The 24627-nt window shown below is 38.2% G+C and overlaps 1 protein-coding gene and 1 long non-coding RNA gene across 7 annotated transcripts in view; one reads left to right on the forward strand and one right to left on the reverse strand.

Annotated features, from left to right (window-relative positions):
* Positions 1 to 24627, forward strand: part of LOC131684436 (LIM domain transcription factor LMO4) — a 1051444-nt gene that overhangs the window by 852410 nt on the left and 174407 nt on the right. The window lies entirely within an intron of this gene.
* On the reverse strand, positions 2711 to 3181 carry LOC131684437 (uncharacterized). Its single transcript, XR_009304652.1, has 3 exons — positions 2958 to 3181; positions 2809 to 2897; positions 2711 to 2735 (listed from the first exon to the last, which is right to left on the reverse strand). It is a non-coding gene; the product is annotated as an uncharacterized LOC131684437 (long non-coding RNA).

Genomic DNA, 24627 nt, shown 5'->3' on the forward strand with positions numbered 1-24627 from the left:
TAATCAATTTGATTTCTCGACATGAAGAAATGACGGAAGGTTATTGGCTTCTATGATATGTCCTTTGAAACTGAATACAGTACTACTCATTACATATTAGACTAAATTGTTGTCTTCGTAATAGCAAAGAATCAGTGGCAAAACTGCATATATTCGCTTTGGTAACATTGAACTAAAATGGCTTGATAAATCTACTTGAAATGCCTCATGCATGCAGGCTTTCGATTGGTACTATTGACGTATTGTCTTATGATCACGCAACTTGTGTTAATTATGCTGTCTCAGTCAATATGACACAAGAAATACTTCGGTGTCCGATCACTTGACCCCGGTAGGCCGAACGGGTCAATCGACCGAATGTCGATGGCTGAATGCCGTTCGGTCAAATGTCATTTGACCGACAGGGTAGATTGCCAAATGCATCATTAGACCGAATGCTTCTGTTCCGAATGCTTTTTGATTGAAGTGTTATATAAACGAATGTCAAGTTTCCGAAAAAATTACATAAATGAGAACTTATTAGTAACAAATGTCTTAAATCAAATCGTGTTTATTTGATTTTGTGTCTACTACATTCTCTCCAGAAAATGTGTGCCCAAACTCTCAGAACCAAAAGCAATCCTTTTGAACTTGGAGCGATTCACCCACACCCAGGTGAGCGCCGTGTTCTCGAAAGAACTACAAGGGACAGTCCTATAGAACCGCACGAGTTGTTGATGTAGGACTATAGGACCGCACGAATTGTTGACGTAGGGCTACACCACTAATTGAAAAATATTTGGTTTATAAATCTCGACAAACATATGATTACGGCCTAAAAGCCAACTGTCAAAATCCACTTTGAATGGAAATTCCGGACAAACCGTTACACGCCAATCCCTGATGTTGGTAGTAAATGAAAGAGAAAAGTTTTCTCTTTCATAAACTGTTGTTGTTCATAAACTGTTTTCGACTAGTAACGGTTTGACTGGAATTTCCATTCAAAGTGGATTTTGACAGTTGGCTTTTAGGCCGTAATCATATGTTTGTCGAGAAATGATTTATTAAAATATATTTAGATGATTAATAAAAATAAATATTTTTCATATTTTTTTGAAAGACTCATGTATAATTCACATGTTAACCAGAATCCTAATTAGAGTAGATAATGTTCCATCTAGTAATTTTTATTCAAATAACACAAACCATCGATTCATAGTCAAAATAAATAACAATAGTAGGTTAGAAGCTTCTAGTAATTCATGAAGGGGTTGCCAGCGATAAATATGCACAAAACACCACAAGTTTGCAGCTAACACTACTGTAAATTCACTGTACTATTTAGATGTACGGTAGATTGTTCTTTTAAAAACGTTTACAAATCCAATAGAATTGCCATGACATTCGGTATTATCACACTCAATGACTATTTCTCAGTTGATTTTACCATAAGAGATTGAACGATGAAAACGTGACCTCTTAAAATCACTATTTTTCATTTGTCACTTCATACATTGATTTATCGTAAATACTTCGTTTGCAGCACTTTTAGAACTTTGCATTGCGAAGATTTTTACTGAAGTAACAAAGTTATTATCTCGTCTATTTGAAAAGTTATGAACGATTTTTGTTGAAAAATACACCATTTTCAAAAATTAATTGTTTATTTTACAGAAATGACGCTCTCACAGTTTTTTCACCAAGAACTTCAAAAGTTCCGATCTTTCAAATGAAATGAAAAGATAGCAAATCCATTTGCAATGTTGGAAGATATATAGCTTGTAGCCCCTAGACTTGCTCAGGGTGGTGAAATAATGCTGGGGTGGATGAATTGGTAGCAGTCGCATATGCGCTAGAGGGAACTCATTCATTGAGCGGGGGGGATCAACCAACACACATGCAAGCACCGATGTTGCAAACCAACATAAGGCGGGCAAAGTGGAAATGCTCACTGCAGGTTGCTCACAAGCACTACACTGAAACAAAACTCTGGTGGAATAACAATGACGAGGGCTGATAACTCCTTTTTGAGTTCGCAAGCGAATATTAAAGCTAGTGGTGTAACTTGCTAATAAGGGCCAATACTATTTGAACTAACTCACGGTGCACTTCGGTAACATTATGGATTTATTCTTAATTGCTAACATGAACTCTATATCCTACGTGACGTCACTACGTTCTACTTGCGGTTTGGGTTTTAAGTTATGCTGGTGTGCTAGGGTGATCTCGGGCTAGGTTTCCGGGACTGCTGTCGACTGCTTGTAGTAGTTGAAGTCGATCCGAATATTAGCGTGTCGTTACGGGAACCGATGTAGTTGTCGTTTCTCGGGGGCAATCACGTGGATGTGATGTGAAAGCTGCCTTGTCGTGACGGAATTGACCACGTGGTGTAGGGCCGAATTCCATCAGCAGGTGCGATATTGCTCTCGTAATAGCGTCTGAGAGCCGTGTACAATCTGTCCGCTGGTCCTTATATGCGTTGAGTCTTCTTCGCCGTGATAGATGGCTCATTCAGATACAGTCTCTGATGATAATTTCTGTGAATAGAGCGACTTACGGACGTAGATCCGAAGCCCGAGATAAAAAGGTTCACTGGGAACCTACCCAGCAATATTAGAAAATCGGCCACATTCCTTATCGACCCTAACCTATACCAGCATTTTATAACGTTTCATATAAATTACCTTTTTATCGTGTGTACACTTTTTAATTAGCTTTTAACAAATTTTGTGCCTTTAGCTTTAGCCAATTTTACACTATTAGATATAAAATTTTAATATATATTAATTTTAATTACCGAAACTGTACATATTTTAGCACTTTAACTACCTCGTAAATTTTTACTTTTAACACCGTATGTATATGTCACCTCCTTTTATTCGTAACAATTTTATTCTTAGACTCAAAAATATTTTAAGCTGTAAATAGTAAGACAATTATTAACACTGTACACCACGTTTTTTAACAAATAACCTAACCAGAAAAATTTAGAACCGTCGCGCACTTCTAACTTCGTTGGTATTCACGGACAGAAAGAAGGTTCAGTATTTTGGCTGAGCGTATTAAAGCGCGATCAGTGAGTCTGATTCGGAGAAATAACGAAATCACCCGAACTTTGACAATGATTGTGTTTCCGCTCAGCAGCCGTTATTTGGTCGCTTCACCCGTGGATTGCCCTCGGCGACCGATACCCTAACCCGCTGTAAACAAATACCACTCTTGCTAGAATGCGACTGTGAGTACCTTCGGTGGTATGGAGAGAGGATTTGCTAGTCAAAGTGAGGGTCGGACTTAGGGAGTGGGAGCTCACAAGCGAGTCTAAGGCTCATTTCATTGTGGCAGAGCCAACAATTTGGAATGGTAACCGACGGTTACAAGCTTTCAAAAAAACCTTTTTTGTTTTGAAAATCGCCTGTAACTATGCAAACAAAAGAGATAGAAACTTTATTGCTTAGGCAAACATGTGTATTTACAAAAGTTCTAAAAATCTCTAAAACAAAGTATTAGCGAGAAATTAACACATACAAAGATATTAATAGAAAACCAATTTTTAAAGAGCCACCACACCTTAAATATTGCAAAAATCATAGCACATGAACCATTAGAGATAGCCACATAGTTTCTTAAGAAAAGTTGCTTCAATTTGATTGATTTATAACTTTGTAGAACATTATGTAGCTGAATTTTACATATCTAAGAAGTTGATACTTTGAACACCCTAACCACAAGGACCACCCTAATTCAACTAATATAAAAAAATCGGCAAGAAAGTACTAACAAAGTTTGCCGAAGATACTATATATCTAAAACCAACGGTTTTGGCGCAAACAGTTTTGTCTTCCTAAATACAGCTTTGGGACCATAGCACACTTAATTTTTTCTGCCGAATCTCAGCTTTTTTTGCATCTTTTGCCGAATTCTCAACAGCTGAGATTCAGCAAACATTATTTTTTGCAGAGATCTCAGTAAAAGTGACGTTTGAGTACTGAGACTCGGAAAATATTTCACCGAAAATCAGCAAACTAATATCACTTTACTGAGATATCAGTTTCTAAATTTGCTGACTACACAGCTGTTGGGAAATTACCGAGCCGAATTGAGTGTGAGTGCAGTGCACGCTTCGATGCAATCCTTTACCCTCCAACGTCGATCTGCATCCGCTGAACCGCTTTGCAGTTGCTGACCAACATCACCTCCATCTTGTTGTAAACTATTTGCAGATTAACCCCGTTCATCCAGCTCTCGATGGCGTCTATTGCCTCCGTTACCGACACCTCCAGTTCTTCAAGTGTCTTACCCATCACCGTTAGTGCCACGTCTTCCGCTAAACCCACGATTTCCACTTTCCTGAGCAGTCGCAGTGTTAAGGCCACTGCGTACATCCCGTTTCAAAGAGTTGGACCGAGAATGGACCCCTGAAAAACGCCCGCTGTCACTCGCATTGCCTCCTGCCCTTCGCTCGTCTCGTACAGCAACAATATTCTCTAGAAGTAGCTCTTCAGGATCTGGCATAGATAGTTGAGAACGCTCTTTCTGTGCAGCACTGCAGCGATGGCTTACCAACTTCACATATATCGTGACCACAGCACAGTATCGATCTCTTCTTCGATTCTGCTTAGATGCCTTCTCAGCACTCTCGAGTACTGTTTTTCGAGTTTTCCGTGTGTATCCAGCAGAAATGCTGGCCAAGTCACCTAGTGATTTCCCTGACTTTGGTAGCAACACCAGGTTCAGCACCTTCCAGATTTCTAGGAAGTTGCAGACACTTCCGCAACACCATCCTGAACATGTCCGGATATGCCAGGATCGCAGCTTTGAGCACCACGTTTAGTATTCAATCTGGACCGGGGGCTTTTTTTGATTTCACAGTACGGTGTCGGTGGACAGGTAGTTGTATCGTGCTTCGGGAAAAGACCCTCGACGATTATCTTCAGCTTACCCGGGCACATTTCAGCTGGTGTCGTAGAGGTTTTCATTTGCGCCATCACGACTCGGTACGCGTCGTCCAAGCGTCTACTTCTAGGCACAGCTACTTGTGGCAGTCTGACAAGCAGTGCGTAGCGTACTAAACGTCTCGTTCCACCAGTAAGCTTAACGCCGTCTATTGCATTGTGGCGTCACAAGCCACCAGATTCTTTCTTGTTAGGTCAGCCTCATCCACGTTTATTTACCCGTGGAGAGGCTTTCAATGGGCATCTCAACTATCTAAACGTAACTTTGCCTCTAGAGCCATGTTAGCAGCGGTTACCGATGGACGAATCATTACTGAGTTCGTCCGTACCCTTTCTTTAACCGGATAGCCATATGCACCTCGCCCAGGTTGCACTGTTATTTCAGGGCACCTCTCAGCTCATCTTCCGATGAGATTTTATCAAGGCTCTACCACACAATCACTGTCTCCGGGCTTAAGGCATTATCTTCAGACTCTTCGCCCATGATCACCTGCATAGTCGAGCTGTTAATCGAGGGATTCTCCTTCAACTCGAAGAGTATCTCACCTGGTTCTTACCATGTTGTCCGCCAAATCCTTTAGGTGCGAATCCTCTCTGATTTTCTCGAAGTAGCTTTGACGAGTACGGCTTCTCTCTTTGGCACTTTCTAACGAGCCGGAGGTTTTTATATCCTCTTTTGCTCTACTTTTCTCTCGCCCTTTCATTACTTCCTGTTGAGTGAGCGTCCTCGCGGGTCTGTCGCTTGGGCTTGGAGCTCCTCCACCAAGCACTTCGCTGCCAATACTTTCGACTCCTGTGGAGTCTTACTCTGCTCTGATGGTTGCTGGTTCTACTGCTGTTGCTGCTGCTGCGGCTGTTGCTGATGCTTCTCCTCCTCCTACTCTTGCTTAATAATTTCAGCTGCTGCAGGTGGTGGCGACATCATCAAACCCCCTCTGTTGAACAGATTCATCGCGCCTACTCCTTATGTGTAAGTTTGTTTTTTTGTTCTCCATTTTATTGAGTCCCGGCGCCGGGTCGCTATCTCCACTCGTTCTACGTAGTCCCCTTTTGTGATCCCATGGTTATCTATGCAAGCAAAGAGGTCATGCTTGGGTTGAAACTATCCTTCGTGGGGAGTAGTATTCAGTGCCAAATCGGTGTAAAATCGGAAATGGTCCATCCGAATCTAGTACCACCAACTCACGAGTTTTGAACATACCCGGAGACCTACCAAGACTTTAGTAAGACGGAGGCAACCGTACTTTTAGCCTACTCGCCATTTCAGGTCGGTGTCATCCTATCTTACTCGGGGAGTAGGACAGCAAAGCCGCCGTCCCATTCGTGATCCGTGTCCTGTCCGATGAGGTTTACCATGACCAGTATGCCGTAGCCAGGATGTTACTGGCGTCGATCCTGATATGCCGGTTGGGCTATGGTGCTTTCATGCTAAGATGTTTGGTCTTTGATATTGTCGTAATTAGGCTGACCAACTCTGACGAAAATATCCATACAACTTTCTGCAGCGAAGTGCTTTCGTTCCCACGATCAGGCGCACAATCCGTAAGGTGTACGGATTTTTTCGTCAAAGTTGGTCAGCTTAATCTTAGTAGAAGGAGCAAACCCAGACTCGCCTCGGAATTATGGCCTTTTTAGAGATTTTGAATAGCCCAATGCTGCCCAAACCACACCATATCCAAGCAAGACTATTCAACTCGCAATGGGTCAGGGGTATCGTTAAGCCCCTGAATTCCTGTTCATGCTGCCTCCATGTGTGCTTATCTTTTTTATCGAGGGAGAATCTTCAATGTGGTCTTGATACGTGGTATCAGTATTCCCATGAACAGCGGCACCTGTGTAAACATTTTCCTGTACGCGTTCAACCTCAAACATGCTTTGTCTCGATGTACAGGTTCACCTTGAACATAGAGCCCAAGCGAAAGATGTACAAACACTAGTTCAAACATCTATGTGGGTACACCGAGTACGTACACGCCAAAGATACGCGCAAGACAAAATGAGTCAACGTTAGTGATGATGAGAGAAAGAGAAAACTAGCGTTACGAATCTGTGTCTACGCCAGATGTACATACACCGCATATGTACATGGGTTCTATTGCGCACGCGAACATGTGCACGTGCTTTTGTACGAAATAGCGCATTCAGGTTCGTATACGAAATGTGAGCACAGAGCTTTTGTTCGAAGTTCATTTGATAAGACTATGTGGTACTGCCGGATTCATATTATTCTTTCCCTAGTATGCTTGCCGGCTAAACCCTATTCTTTTGTATATTCTCGTCCTCCCGGGCCCACAGTTAGATCCCGTTACTTCGGGAGAGGTTGTGCTCGTGCATCTCTGCATTCCTTGAGCCCCTAAGCTCCTTTGTGCTCGTTAAGCCGTTTAGTTCCCAGCTCGGTCTTTTTCCTTGAACTATTTAGCTACTCTACTCCGCCCGAGAGTTCCCCGACAGCAGAATTTCTCTCGATACCCATGCCCGTTTTCTTAAGGCATTTAGCTCACAGTTTTTTACGAACTACTCAGATAGTCCCACCCACCACAAAGGTGGGCTTCAAGGGTAATAAGATTTTGTCAAGCTTATAAAAATTCATCTTTGTTTATGGCACTCTTGAAGAAAAGTTATTGAACTTGAATTACACTGATTGAAATTATTAGAGACAGATTTGTTTCTCGGCATAAACTCAGTCCTTTTAGTAACATTAACATTGACCAAGTCTCATTGGTCACATTGATCACCACAATAGGTTCCGGCAGTCCCGGAAAAGGTAATCATTCAATAGTAAATTGATTCTTTTCAATTGTGGAAATTGTAACAATGGGAAATGATTTCGGCTGTGCAGTCACGTAAAAATTACGTCGATTCTAATTTATCTTCGCCGACGTTTCGTCCCGTGATTGGGATCTTCTTCCTAATTTATTGTGGAAAGCAACGGTTGTACTACACATTACAAGAAATAAACCTAAAAACCTACTATTTACGTAACTGCACTGCTCATATCATTTCCCGTTCTTTCAATATTAACAAACTCACATCAGTTTCTCAGGCGTCCCTTTTCTTCTCCCTTTCCCACTGATCAAATGTTTATGCAACTGAAAAAACAAATGCATTCACAAAGATCACCTAGAAATTACTACTATTCGAAAGGATATAGAAAATTGGCCTCTGCACTGGTAGGTGGGTAGATGCCAAATAGTTCCAAAAACTAGTAATGGTCTATTTTTAGTTCATATTAAGACATAATAACAACAATTGCAGCAGCAAATAATTTTAGCCAGGATTCGACCCCAATTACTCCTCTGTGCAACGGTTCCTGACTCAATAAAAGCAGGAACTGAATAATGTTCAAAGAAAAAAATTTGAAAATCGTATTTGTATTTTTGGTGCCAAATGTCTTTAAAATGCATGAAACGGCGAGATTTTTTTTAAATTTTATTCGTTTATTTGACATATGTTTGCAATATGTAAAAATATAAATACAAAAAGAATTATTATTGATTATCTGTTGAATCTCGTGCGTACAACTTTTTATTGCGAGCGAAGAGCTTCTTTCGCGGGGCGAAACATTTGTCTCTTGTTTATCTCACGGCCAGGTCATCTTCGTTAAAGCTGTCTTGGTGCCCGCGATCAGATGTTTTCCCTGATTATTGTACTTACGGTAGATAAGTGTAAACCCGTCGTTATTTTTATTACCTTCCTTGCTGATGTTGCTTACAGTTGATTCTGGGGTACTTGATGTTTGTGGTTCATGATTGGTTTGCCGTAGAATAGCTGGCAATCTGTTGACATGCATTCTCCTCTGCACATTCCGTGCAAGGTTGTACATGATATGCTGACTGATTGCAATATTTGAACGTAGGAGTTTGCCTCTCATGCGTGCATAGTGTAGTTCGTAATTCCATGAGTTTTGAGTTTTATTTTCAAGTAAGAGGAAACAGGTCTTTCGACCCACTAAAACGCAGTTAGGAGAAACCGGAAAGAAGTTTCTCCAAGTATCAGGTGTAACGGGTTCTGATTCCCCGTATTGCGACATGCATTTGACAATTAGCTCAAGAGAAGTACGAGATGATAGGTCATGTAGCCTTACATCAATATTGTCATTTTTAATATACACGGGAATCTTAATTCCAACGTTATCACTTTCAACCATGTATTTTGAATTGTTCTGCAAAACAAAACGCTCGGCTTGCGCTAACGTGTTGAATGATACTGCAGTGCGAAGATGATGATACTGAAGGTACGCGACTTCCGCCTAAGCTGCATTTTCACCTTCAGAAGGTAGTATATTTCACAAACACTCGGTCGCATTGGCGAAAATTTAAAGTCACCGACCGCGGCGTTGGGTCGGAGTAGAGCTTTTACTCATGATGACGAGAATAATCCAATGTTTCCTTTGTTCTAGAGACAATGCACACTAGTTCGAGAGGCCTCTTGTTCACCTGTTTGTAGGTATGACTGCGGCAGAGTTTGAATAAAGACTGAAACGATTTAACATAACTTCAAAAAAAATTACGGAAATTGACTTTTTTGAATTTTTGACACAGTTTTGCCTTTCTCATATAGAAAGGTTATCCATGCAGTCACTCTAAAAATCGTCGACCTAATCCCAACACATTTTTAGACTGATATCCCCTTCCCTCACAAACCACCAATACCAACAGGCATACTAATATGAGCTCAGGGATGGTCCGGTTATGCATCATTCATCCCCCTCACATATCCTCCCCCGCATGTCAAAATTATTTATTGGAAAAACAACATTGAACTAATGCTGATTAAGCTAATTAAAGATTATATATTTTTTGTTTCAACTGTTTCACCGTCGACACGTAGCTCATCAAATTCGTGGCGAGCCATTGTGTATGGGTACAAAGTGCAATAAGAATGTAATAAATGTTTCCACAATTATATTAAACATAACCAGTTTTGAGAAATGAGAATGGCACAATTGCACCATCCAAAAGTTTTTGGATTTTTGTTTCCGCTGAGTAATATGAGAATTTGATTTTCCAATGACAAATACTATTAAAAATAGATACCTTCCGTTGAAATAGTAATTTTACCTAATTTCGGTGGCCCGTTTGGGAAATTTTGTCTCTTGTATAATTTTAACTTTTCCATTAAATGTAGTCATTGGTGTAGCCTTGCACTGATGGTTGCGTCATCGTCCCCTGATCGAACCTCGATCCTAAATCCAACGACAGCTCAGACATCTTCTACTTGCTAGGATGGCCCCCAACTAGCCCTCAGCATTCATCCTGTTCTCTTAAACACACATCTACACGCCACGCACCCTCACACGTTCACCAAACAACGTGCAGGCGATGCAGAACTAGGAAGCCAAGGCAAGGTGATTTCTTTTTTTTCTGTTACTGCTTTCTCTATTTTCCAATTGAAAAGTGTAATTTGATGTGATGAATCAGGATTTCTGGATGAAGGAAATCGGGTTTACGGCACCAATCCTGCCTTCCGGAAGAAAACCGATGCAACACTGGATAAGGGTGAAGATGATTGGATATTGGTGATGCTGAGACTGCAACCGTTAGCTGCCGATTACCCTCTCTGGGGGGAGCAATTGGTAGTGCTGTGAACGTCAGTATATCAGTTGCTAGCGGAAGGAAAGTGGATTAATGCAGGTCTGTTTCAATTAGGAAACCACGAACCGTTTGCGGCACAGACCGTATTGTAAGTTTATTTTCGTGGGCCTCCTCGTCGGATAGAAACTTTTTGCGATTCTTCCTCAGTTTGATAGACATTTGAAAAATTCGGTATTTCAAAAGATGTTTGCAGTTCATTAAAACTGCCTAATTTGGCCATAAAAAGCGCATGCCATCGAAACAGTCATCATTAGAGCAATTCTTTTCGCTTACCGCCGCAATGCGTTTTCGGACGTGACCGGCAGCAGGATCGGCAGGACTTCGACGTTTCTTCAATCCCTATGACCAGACCGAGAGATACCCATCGGAGATATCTCGGTTCGTTAGTGCCTTATTTGGCCCTGGCAGCGTTGGAAGCTACGACGGAGTGGTAGCTGCTGCCGACAACGACGACGATCGCACCAGATTAAATTTTAATGAGCGTCCTGATTATCAATTCCTCATATGATTGTAACGAATGAAAAGGGAAAAATTTAAACCACACAAAAAACACCAAATCAACAGCTCGTCGGACGTACATTTTTTCCTCATTTTCATTTGTTTGCTCACTTGTCCAACTCGAACCCGAGCCGTCAGGGAAGACAAAAATCTTAATGAACCTCAAATTCTTCACCCTGTGCTGAACTGAGCGGCGGCGGCAACCGTCGACCGATCGTATGAGGGACCAGCAACTCCCGGTCGAATGTCGTCTCGGATGCGATGCGATGTTTGCCTTCTTTCTGATTTCACCGGATTGTTTGTTATAATGGATCTGGGGCTTGTCACTTGCCTCAAAAGAGAATGAATTTTGTCACCACACTACCGACCGAGTGGGTTCAAATAGGTGCACAAGTGGAAGTAGGGCCACAAGCGGAAGGAGGAAATCCCAATGCATGCTCTGATTTTGAGTCACCCGACCCCGAATGGGTACTCGTTCTTACCAGCAGCACAGCAACAAATCAGCGTGAGTAAGCGAGCGCAATTCATTTATCGCTTAATTGTTATCGTCTCCGCTTTTATCTGCCCATTTTGCCAGTTCGCATATCACGGCTATTTGCGGCTTCCCATTTCCTTTTCTGCTGCTGGAGATTTTAAGGTCGTGTACATTAGGTTGAGCTGTTAGGAATCACATTAGTAGGGTAGACGCTCCAGAATTCATCTCAGCTCTAATATTCATCTCTGTTTCTGGACACTCAATTTTATGTAAGTACACGACTTGTGACAAATGTTCCAAAGTTGTACTCTAACTAATTGATCAATCATCAATCGTACAGAATAGAAACCGAAGGGATGACTATACTAATGTATTGTTTAGCCAAAATATGAACAAATATGCATGAAGCATTCGAATAAAAAACATTGTCCAAACAATTGTCTTTTGAACGGAGTTTCAGTTCCTAGGCACAATTTGTTGTCACTTATGTAACAATCTCCTACAAGTGACTTTGCGGAAATGTACATATGGCAAAGAATTAAGCTAATAATCCTCTCTAGCTTTCTTTTTCTTAATTAAATCTACTTACCCCTTTTTCCGCTTCTCGTCATTCTATTCTGTACGCGGAAAGCGGGCAATTAAAAGGCGACCGTAACGAGAAGGCTTATCAGAAGGCATAAAAAGTCTTTCTCCTTTTCTGCACCTTCTTCTAACTACGGTTCCTGTCTCATGTATAGATGTGTGTGTGTGTTTGTGAATGTATTTTAAAGTTAATTAATTTAACTTAAAAATACAGAATCCTTTTCTTTCAATCTGGTTTCATCCGGCACAGCCGCTATACTGTTTTCTTGCATTTAATTAATTATTGTCAGCTTCTCGTGACTGTCAAGTTTGTTCAGCGCTTTGTAAGCTAATCTCTTGAGGCGCTTGAAAAAGGAATACCGCATGTTGCTTTGGCTTACAAATGATGACACGCTAGCAGAGAGAACTTAATTCTATCGTTCTTTACGCACATATCAACGTTTTTAAGGGTTTGCGGAATTGTAAAAGCATTCTGAACGCAAACAACTACTGGCTGCTGCCCAAGAAAAATTAAGAAGATATACCTAATGAATACAATTGGCTTTATCTTATTATAAACAGTGCTTGGTTGTATGGCTTGAACTATCAGGAAAGTCACATTGTGGAATATTACAAATTGAATGAATTGGAACATTCAATTAATAGTATCAAGACAACAATGTTCTTAATCCCAAACTGTATTATGCCAATAAAAGCACTCATTCCACAGGTTCAGAACTTTTTTCAGACCCTCGTTCATGTAAATCTACTACTTTAGGGTCCTGGTTGCAATTAAAATGTTACTTTTCAAACTACAGGTACAGATAGCCTTTCGAACCAGATATTTCTAGTCGAACTTTGATACATATCCTCTCTATAATTTGTAGAAACGAATCCTACTATGTTTTATGCGCACAGACAGAAAATACTCTCGAGTGTCCTTTTAAGAAGGTGCTGGATCGTTAGGTCGAAAGCCATTAGGCCAAAGACCATTTGTCTGAACGGATAGTTAAGCCGAAGGGTTATTAGGCCGAATATGCAATAGCAAAGATTATATTCAGCAGAGAACCTGGAAGAAGCCGCCGAATTTGCGGCAATCATCGCAATCGCTGGCTATGCGGCATCGAGTGAGATGCACAGCCTTAAAAGGAATCTTCGACTTGCGATTCAAAATCAAGCAACCTGAAATAGCTTTAGTCAAGATTCGGAATACCCGGATTGAGCCCAATTCCGCATTTCACAACTCGCGATGTGTTTTGTGCTGCCACAGTTAATATGACTGTTATTAACATAAACAGAAAATACGTCTATTGTCCGGCGTGTTTGCCGCATAATGAGTCATCTCTTTGGATGATTTCAAAAGGGTTGAATCATATTGTGGCAGTAATGGGTTTTCACTCATAAAACTAGTTTACAAGAAAAGTGATGTTGCGAGAAAAAAGTGTTTTGTAGACTGGTCGCTGAACACGAAATTAATACACATTTTATTTTTCAAAGAAGCGTTTTCGAGATTATTTCAAAAAACCTGTTTTAATCCACCTAGCGGTGCAATTGTGCCTTTCTCAATCATGAACACGAGAATGTTTGCGTTGTTTATATTCGTTAAAAGCTTTCCAATGCATATATTACATTTTATTATTATACATGACATGACAACTATATACAAGAAAAGAAGTTCTAAAATTTTGTAAAGGAAAAAAAATTGTAAAAGAAAAAACAGCCGCGGTAATATTAAACTGAAAAACTTGTTTTAATCCACCTAGAGGTGCAATTGTGCCTTTCTCATTTTTCCTAACTATGATTTAATAGCTGGTTCGTACAATATAACATTATGGAAATGTCTTTCATTCTTATTACACTTGGTAAGTAGGGTGATGTGCCTATTATGGCAGTAGAGCCTATTGTGATCCTATTTCGTACCCCTTGGTTTCGAACCAAGCGTATGAGATAATGACAATATCGATTTGGCTAAAGCAGGTGAGAAAAATAAGCTCAAGTTATATTCTTTATTTGTTGTGCACATATGTATTTAGAACTATCCTCTAAATCCAACTTTTAATTAAAACAAAATCACCTTATTGAAATATTTACTAATCCGCCTCACTCACGTAGTGAACCGAAACTGGATGCAACGGCGCTTAGCAAAATAAACACTTACGAGCCAGCATTTACCGCCTCATATCTCGTTATTCCAGCACAAATATACTAAACATTGCACTGATACATACCTTTATTTTAGCTGGAGAATCTTTTTACGATAATTTTACTTTAAAATCACTCGTCAAACACTAGAATAGGCCTAGTGTTATAATAGGATAAAACTAAATGCGGGGTTCCTATTATTGGCATGTTTTGCTGATACACTACCACAATCAAAACCAACTTTTTGTATCCATCATACAGAAAACAATCACCAGTGCGGCCAAACCAAAACATGAACTTGTAAATATAATGTAATGCAATTTCAGGTATAAGTAATCAATTACTTCAAGTTATTCAACTAATTGTTGATTGCAGATATTTTATTTTCATCCGCACATACAATTCGGATCGGGAGAAAGCAATGTGTGATGTGAAACTTGTCATTCCAGTTGCTAACCTTCGAATGGTTTTTTTTCTGCGTGCGCAATTCTGGGCGCTCTTCTACTAACAGCTGATGAGTTTCATTGATGTGCGTGATGTTTACGTTTGTTTTGATTTTGAAGCAGAATGATTCGTTTTACAAATCACACGTTGGCGTCCATGATCTGGATACCTAGTTAGAATCGACGCAAATGGAATATGAGGCATTGCGTTTCAACTAGATTGTTTTTCGATGAGGTGGAAATTGGCACACTCATGAGGCGATAATTGGATCGTTGAGGTGGGAATAGATGCACAGAATGGAACATTTATTTTCATTTATGCTGAAAATTGAGGCAATTCTGCTAAATAAGCATTATATAGATGTTTAAGAAACAGTACACTGATACTTTATACTGAGAAAGGTTATAGATAATATGGCTTCTTTTAAAGTTGTTCAAAAAATAGTGCGATCCTCTCCCTAATGGTGCCAAAATAGGCTCATCACCCTATATATAAGAGCACGTTTTTGAATTCATCGCGGTATCAGTTTGAATCGGAGTTTTCTATGTGATCGCACTCCACAATCCGTAACTCCGGAGCCGGAAATCCGATGGAGATGGAATTTAATATCAGTTTCCGGGGACGCAACACCTTTCATTTGAGACTAAGTTGATCAAATCGGTCTAGCCATTTTCGAGAAACCAATATAACCGTTATTCTGAATTTGGATGCTTCCGGATCCGTCGATGGTGGCCAGTGTGGCCAAAGAGACTTTGAATGACTGTTGGTGACCTAGATCTACAAATTCATCAGTTGTGTTTACATTTTGGAAAAAATTTCACCTTTTTACATTCATCGCAGAATTCGTTAGAATCGGGATTTGTTGCGTGATCGTACGTATCACGCTGTAATTCAGGAACCAGAACTCGGATCCACACAAAAAATATATTCTGATCGGGAAAATCTAAATGCAGTTCAAAAGGTTTACCCTTCCCAAAAATTTATAATATAGGTTTGCAATTCACATGGAAATTGCAAATTGGGGTTACTTGCTACCAATTACACATCACACATTTTTAGTTGTTTTTTTGATTACAAAAAAAAATATTCTAAGGACATAAAATCTGTGACAGATGAATTAAAATCACAAAAATCTGATGAAAAATGTAGGTGTTATGAGGCACTAAGTAAACATAAAACTTTGGAATTCTCAGCCACAACGCGCAGTGGTCGGAAACGCCAAAAGCGTGAGCTTAATTCACTAGAGGCCAAACCATCGAACATATTCACAGGTTGTCTTTGGAGGAATTGTTCGTATGAATATTCCCCACAATCTGATAACCATTGAAATTAGGCATGGCTTACTATGACCGAACTAAAAAAAAGAACTTTGTATACCGACGAGGTAGAAAGTTGGTGTCTTCGACAAAGTTTTAGAAAAGCTCATAGTGAAGAATTTTGTTGAAGTATTTGAGCTTATAGCACTAAAGGTTATCGATTTATAAAGCGTTTTCTGCGGAAACCCCCTTAAATCTAGTTTTTTTACTATAACTTTTTTCGTTGTTACTTTTTGTGCAAGCTATGTTCAAGACAAATGTGTAGGTATTAAAACTACATAATATTGCCGAAGACTGCATGTAAAAACACTCATTCGTTTCAAAGTTATTGAAGATTTTTACATTTTTTACACCAAATTCAACTACGTATAAGAAAGAAAGGTTCAAACCAAAATGCACGAGCAGGCACTTTTTTCACTGTCTAAACTATGCACAATAAAGGTAAGAAGGTTTGGTGCGTGGCCCTCTAGAACTTTAAGAAAAGGGTAAGCTTACTTTATCATGTTTTTTTACTTATTTCATACAAAAAATTTCTTCAATTTTTTCCGTAAAATTTAGTAATTAATGGTATGACATCCTGTTGTAAGCATTAAATTCATTATGATATGTCTATCTGGGTATATATCAGTTTGGGATCTCCAATGATATTAAAAACTTCACATTTTTGCTCCCACGTTCATAAAATCTGAAATATTCAGATATATGTGAAAATAATACTTGTAATTGAACATCAAACCAAGAATTTCAAAAACTGGGGCAAAAAAACTTGGAAATTTTTTTTTTGTATGGAAAAAGTAAAAAAAACATGATGAAGTAAACTTACCCTCTTCATAGGGTTCTAGAGTGCCACGCATTAAACCTTCTTACCTTTATTGTGCATAGTTTAGACAGTGAAGAAAGTGTCTCTCCGTGCAATTTGGTTTGCACCTTTCTTTCTTATACGTAGTTGAATTTGGTGTAAAGAAATGTAAAAATCTTCAATAATTTTGAAACGATTGAGTGTTTTTACATACAGTCTTCGGTAATATTATGTAGTTTTGATACCTACACATTTGTCTTAAACATAGTTTGCACGAAAAGTCACAATGAAAAAAGATTTATAATAAAAACTAGATTTAAGGGTGTTGCCGTAGAAAACGCCTTATAAATCGATATCCCTTAGTCCTACAAGCTCAAATACTTCAACAAAATTGTTCCCTATGAGCATTTATAAAACTTTGTCGAAGACACCAACTTTCTACCTCGTCAGTATAAAAAGTTAATTTTTTTTAGTTCACGTTTTTGGCGTTTCCGACCACTGTGCAACGTCACCAAAATCCGCCAAAAAGCTCATGCTTCAGCATTGAACAAAAACGGTGTTGAAAAAAGCTTAAGGGTTTTCATACCTTTTGCGAGAAAAAATTTCAATAAAAAAACAAGAATTAGTTTATAATAATATATTGATAATTGGCGGAGTTGCGACTTTTTCGCGGAAACCTTTTTATTATTTAAAGGGTTACACCACTGTAGAGAACGAAAAAATAGACATATTTCGGAAATTTTGCTTGACGCAATAAAAAGACAAATCGAGATCCTGTCAAACAATATAAGCACTGAACAACAAAAAATATTTTTTTCGAGTTATTTCACAACATGCGCGTTATTTCGGAAGGGGTCTACGGACGGAAATCCATCTCCCGTAATGTTTGAGCTAGAACCAAAAATTTATTGTTTCTGATTCCTTATTACAATTGCAAGCGACGTAGGATTTTCTAGATATTTTGATTTTTCGGGAAATGGCACACTTTTGAGTGAAAAACGCCGAAATGTCATAAAAATCGACACAAAATCGTCAATTTAAAAAAAAAAATTAGCGAATAAAAAAATAAAATCCTGCGTACGTCGCTGAAAAAATCGATTTTGAATAAACTGTGAAAATTTTAAATCGATCAAAAATCATTTGTTTGAGTTACATTTCCGGCCAGCTCTAAAAAAGTGGTTTCGAGAAAAAAAAACAATTAAAATGTTTAGTACACTCGGGGTATACTTAAGAGGCGTTGCGGCAGAGTTGAAAATTTGAACATTTCTGTATTGTTTTCGTCTTCCATGTTTTGAAATACCATTTTAACATCCAAAGACACATTTTAGACCAATAAATAAAAATAATGATTTTTCCAAACTTCTACAGTGGTGTAACCCCTTAAGAGGCTTGCGGTGATCACGATGGAAGTCAACTAAATCCCCAAAACTCAATAAATTCCATTATTATAGGAGTATTCCTCGAACCTTAACGTTTAGTAGAGTAAATAATAATTTTTTTCTCCATACGGGAACTTTTTTTCCTTAGGCTGTAAAATTGTATTCAAAAATTCTTATCCATAAAACTAAAATTTATGCATAAAAAAGGAATCGTTAAGGTACGAGAAAAATTATTTCCGAATAATTGAAAAATATTAAGAAAAGTGGTTGAGTAATTTTACGGCAATCGTGATCACGGAAAAGCTAGTTTTGGAAAAACGACATATCGATATAATCGAGTTTAAAATTTCAAGCTACCACTGTTCTTTAAATCGCTGTAACTTTCGATCTATTGCTCAGATCTTTTTGAAAATATTCGAGAAAGATTCTCAAGGAATTTTACTTTTAGATAAAGTTTATTACTTTTTCAGTTTTTTGAAAATAAAATGGTATGTTACGCATTAACCCTCCGGCATGCATGTGGATGGCTCCCAAAGTTGGCAGCCGCTTGAGCTTGTGCGACCACGCATGGCTACTACTCTATTATTGATCGGGACTAGTTGAAATTGCACAGAAAATCAATAAATGATAATGCCTGGGAGCAACCAACCATCCTTCGATGTACAATTCTTGGTAATCCCTAGTTGTTTATTGATCAATACCAGCTCGGGCAGGCCCGAACGTAGATCACAGTAGGAAAGGGAAGGACGCAAGACGTGTGACTTTTTGGAATTTAGTGTCTAACTAGTGCTAATTTGGGTACTAGTTCAGATAATAGTCTAACTGGACACCCAGATGGTGCTAGTTACTGACGAGGAGAATCCGAAACACTATAACACAAAAACCATACTTTAAGGGAAGGAATGTTAGTCCGACACTTGCTTTTACCAGAGGAGTTATATACTACTGCGCATCCACAAGTGTAACGGAAGGAGGGAGATTGTTAGTAATGATAATGATAGGAAATTGTGCCGGAGTCGCGCGCGATGCAAGATTTTGTGAGTCTCTGAGCACCCGGCCACCAGGAGACTCATTATGTGCTTAATAATGTTTTAGAAATATCGTAAAGTCGAATAACGAGAGAATGTTTAAAGCTATACTTCAGAAGACAAACTACCAAAAGGAAAAGCCACAAAAAATTAGAATGGAAAAAAGATAAGTAGGTAATGTCAGAGACATAACCGAAGTGAAGTAGAATACACTTAGGATGTTAATTCGAATGCTGCAATTTTTACTATCTTCTGCATTGTTGCATTATTTCGATATTTGTTGTGATACATTATGTCCCGTTTTTATGATGTATTTTACCCCCGCATAGGTCCGTTTTGCCCCGCCTTTTTTTCAAAGAGCAATTTATAATGATTTTGAAAAAGTGAATATTTTTCATGCTCCCGAATATTTTGCAAAGCGATTGTGATTTCAGAGTAAAATGTTGGTTAAATGATATCATTAATTAAATTCTCCCAATTGACGCTATATACCTAAGTTATGATTATATTTTCTTAGAAGTGTATTTTACCCCATCTACCCCTACATACGCTTGCATTACATTCATATAAATCATTTATGATGCGTTTGTGCAAATGGAATCTTTGTCATATCTCGAAAATTATCATGCTAGATACATGCGTGGCAATATTCAAATGTTAGATTTGTTCCAAAGTTTCGAGTGGGTAATTACCAACTCGGTTATTTTCAAGTGGATAGTACTAACTTTTCTACACACATTACCCACCTGCGATTTTCATATTTATTTCATTGCACATATGTATAGGGGGATGAAAATGCATTCGTCTAGCTGAATATTTTAAGAAATATGCAACTTTAAAGTATGACATGTACAAATATAGTAAATTAAGGGCCAAATCGGATAACAGATAGTTTTTGGACTAACTGTAAGTTGAACTCACACTACAGTTAAGAGCCAGCAGAAGGACATTTGTATGTGGAATGTCAGCATTAGAGAGTTAAGGCAAATGCCCCATACATAATAAGTTCAAACCTTCTCAAAGCTGGTGTTTTAATTCTGAGTTTTCACAATAACCCTGCAATTGCCACCTATTATTATAACCGACAACGAATGTAGTGCCAAGACATTATTTTTAATGGAGCATTTTACTAGTTGATCTGCGAAATAAGTAAAATGAACATTGAGTTATTTAGCCGGTCTTTAAGTGGATGTACAAATCAGAACATACATGCAGCACTTATACAATTAATCTGGTTCTACGGATCGTTATAAAACTGTGTTTATAGCAGCATATACGATGATATAGAAAAAGTTGTCCCAGTTTGCCCCGAGTATCATCAGCAGAAACATATTATATCAGTATCCAATAAGCCAACATCATCTCCTTCACACAACACAACAACCAATGCTAATCAAATCGTCGATCGCACTACTGCTTGCCAGAAGAAAACTAACCAAAGAGCACACTCCAGTGTATACACCAACCGTAGTGCACTTTAGAGCGCACGCCGTGATGAATTGAGGACTTTTTTTCAATAGGTCCAATCTGCAAAAGAGAGCCTCTCTTTGTTTACTTTATCTTCCGCGAATTACTCAGTCACCTTTCTGATTTCCCTTCAACTGTTTGCATAATAAGCTAGTAAAATCCTTAGTCTTTCGAAACATAAATAGTTATTATATATATTTATGGTTTTGCAGAAAAAATCGAAAAAGAAAGCGAAAAAAGAGGATTCTCATTTGCAGATTGGACCTAATAAAAAAAAGTCTTCAATTTATCTGAGCTCGTCACGCAAGATTTAAAGAGCAAGAGAATGGCGTCTCTCGCACCCAACCCTTCGCACACTATTGAAATCCGTTTATTAAACCTCAAAAAGAGCGTTCTGTTTCTTCTGTGCTGTGTGCTGATCAGTGTATGCATGAAACTGGCACTCCTGTACATCATTGTATGGAATGATGGCTGGCGGCGGTCATTGATTATATTCCAACCGAAGAGTTTGAGCTGACACAAAACGTAGCAGCTACTACGAGTACAGAATACAAACTGACAAATTTTAAATTATTTATTTTATACTAATAACCACCTATCGGGGTTGAAAATCATGAAAATTAAACAAATATGTCGAGTTAGTTGCAAGTTGTGGCAAATAATTGAATGCTGACTTGAATTGCGTACTCAGATTTCGTATACAAGGTCTCATTTCCATGTTAGGTACCTTAGAGCGAAGAAAAATGCACAACAGTGAGGTGAGTGTTGAAAAACTGATCTTCCCGGTTTAGATCAAACAAAAATATTTTGAAATAGTCAATTTTGATGGCCTTGTATTTTCGAAAAAGTTTTACAACAGAATACAGCGCATCCTCTAATACAATAATATTAATGAATAACCCTCCTAGAAGAAATTATGGAGAATTAACTCTTTAAAAAATAATTAGAGGCTTGGCGCCATTAGTAAACCTATCATTTTTATAGTAGATAGCATAAAAAAATCATCAAATGATCATTAAACTAGATCCTGACGTACTAAAGGCAAACGGAAAACGCCATTTTTTTTAATTTTCTTTCTATTAACAATAAGTAGTCTAAGCACATTTGAATTGTTTCATTTTAAGAACAGTATTATTTTTGATTAAATAAAGAAAAATGTCAAAGGTTATATAACAAAAACTCACAGTTCTCACGGTAAAGAGGAACAAGTCTGTCTTTGCCAGGAGACATGCTGGTTGACTCGAGTGATTCGTAGTTATGATGCCTAAGCTCGACCCCCATCAGCAGAAGACAAAAGTTAAGCCCGTAAGGCATTAAGCCTGTTTCAAAGACCTTGTCACTTCTAGTTTTCCGATCTTTATACTGCTCTCACTAGAATACTATAGCTCTAAATTTTCATAACTTTTCCTACCCAGTAATCTCTAGCTAATTGAATGTCGTTAAAATGTAAAAAATAAAATTTGACTACATATAGTCGAAATAAAAAAAAAAGGAAAAAAACAAAAACTTAAATAACTCATACTCCATTTGTCGCTGCACTTTCTTCAGCAAAATTATCCCCTATATTCGAGCAAAAGTACCCCCTATAGAAGGGTCTTCTTAGTGGAGAAAAAAATAATTTTTACCCAAATTTTTCTCCACCAAGAAGAAATATACCATAGTGAAAATTTAACTTTCAGACTAACTTTTAAACAAAATCGTTACAACATTCTTCATCTACACATACCATCGAAGACGCACACAGCAAAGAAAATGAATTCGCAGTCGTAAGTCTCAAGATAACATAAATCCGAATAGAACACCTAAAATCACCATGACAACAGCAGCGACCGAATCATGAACGAATGGGACATCTCTTAATAAACCGACGATGTTAAATTGTACTGAAAACGCTAACAAAAAAGGATTTCGGAGTTCACACAAAAAAACTGCCTGCACAGAACCAAGTTGCAAAAACTTTGAGAACGTTTTAAAACGGCGTTTAAATTTTGAATACTTTGCATTCGAAAAACAGAAACTGCAATCAATAGACTCTATAGTTGAATCATATGGTCGCTGTTAGGTCAGACCGGGCTAAGTGACAATTTATTGATTTCGAGAAACACGAGTTTGAAGTTTGAATCGCAGCATTCTTTACATTATAATTGGAAATTAATTTTCGCCATAACTCCTGCCTATTGTTAAATATTTCAAATCTGGCAAAAATCTAATGTAGCTGAAGAAATTCTTTATCCAGTGCTATCATTATCTTATTTTTTTATGTTTTGCGACTTAGTCCAGTCTGACTTAACACCGACCATATATTCATTGATTTGTGGCTTTCAAATAATACTCAATATCACTTCGATGTCAAAAGGAATGTTATAGCAAATTTTATGTGCATTTTTAAAAAACCTTGATGGAGAAATGCGAATAACTTATGAAAAGGTTCTAATACAATAGAAAAATTGTTTTAGTTGAAAAGAAAATAAAATATCTCGAAAACTGCTACATTTTCGAAAATTGTTGAGAGAATTTTGATTCTAAATGACGTTTAGAATCACGTGCATTATAAAAATATGCTAAAAGCTTATTTCTTATTGATAGCTTTTTCATTATTAAAAAATGTTTTTCATGTTTAACACTATAAACATTTGATTGTTGATAGTTCATGATTGAGAAAAACGAATAGCAAATAAAAAGGTCATATTTTCACGAATTAACTGTTTGCGTTGAAACAAAATTCCAAATATCTCGAAAACTGTCACATTTACTATTTAGAATGATGTTTTGTAAAAAAAATATATTTATGTCTGTCAATTTGCATGAAATTTAAAAACATGTTTAAAGTTAACGTTGGACAACTTTTCACTAATAGTTTCTCCATAATGCAACATATTTAGGTTTTTATTGACAAAAGATAAATGTAAGATTTTGGGCAAATAATTTTTAAATATGAATTTTTCTATTTGTGAAACTAGTCCCAACATTTTTTGTGCAGAAATATTCATTCCCTGTTACTTTTTCTCGGATAATTTTGCTGTAAAAAATACGGTAATCGATCAATTTATTTTAGAAAACCCGGCATGCAGGACAATATATAGTTTTTTATACACACAAAGATATGACGCAAAAAACGTTTTTGTCGATTGAGTTTTTCGCCCGGTTCGACTAATTAGACCTTGAATGAATAGAACATTTCTCGACAAACATATGCTAACGGCGTAAAAGCTAACTGTTAAAATTCTTTTTGAAGCGGAATTCCGGACAAACCGTTAGTGGGCATTCGCAGTTTACAGCAGTTAATGATAGAGAAAACGTTTTTCTTTTGTTTACTACCAATATCTGTGATTTGCAAGTAACGATTTGTCGGGATTCGGGAATTTTCATTCAAAGGGATTTTCGACAGTTGGCTTTTACGCCCTAATCTTATGTTTGTCGAGATGTGCGATAGACTTCGATAATTTTCTTTTTAGAACAAGTTGATGTAAGTCGACCACCCACTTGGTGCTCTCTTACACCATCAGGTTTTGTCGCTCAGAAAATATGTGACCCGGCATCATTGTAACAAACCAACCAACGATGGCGATGGAGCAAACAAACAGCGGTTCCACCGGGGGGGTCATAGGCTCACACAGCCGGGAAAAGAGTTTTGACGGCGATGGAAAACTTGTATTCGAACTGTGTCCTCGGCTGTTGCTGCTGCTGCTGATGTAGCCGCATTTTAACGTTTCTCATGTTGGTTGGTCCGGTTCTCACTCCAGGCAGTGTTGGTGGTGGCTGTGACGGTCGGTGCGGTGATATGCTGCACACTGCTGATAGGACTCTACGACGAGAGTAAAAGGGGTGACGGCGAACAAACTTTAATTAAATTTAATTAAATTTGAATTAAATATATCAAAGGAGATTGTCAGCGATAAGAAAAGATGGTGAAGCATATAAATATTGAGCAGCAGTCGTAGCGGGTGAAAGGGCAATACAGCGACGAGCGAGCGGTGGTAACATTTGTCGAGC

This window comes from Topomyia yanbarensis, chromosome 2 (genome assembly GCF_030247195.1).
Source record: "Topomyia yanbarensis strain Yona2022 chromosome 2, ASM3024719v1, whole genome shotgun sequence".
Taxonomy (NCBI): Eukaryota; Metazoa; Arthropoda; class Insecta; order Diptera; family Culicidae; genus Topomyia; species Topomyia yanbarensis.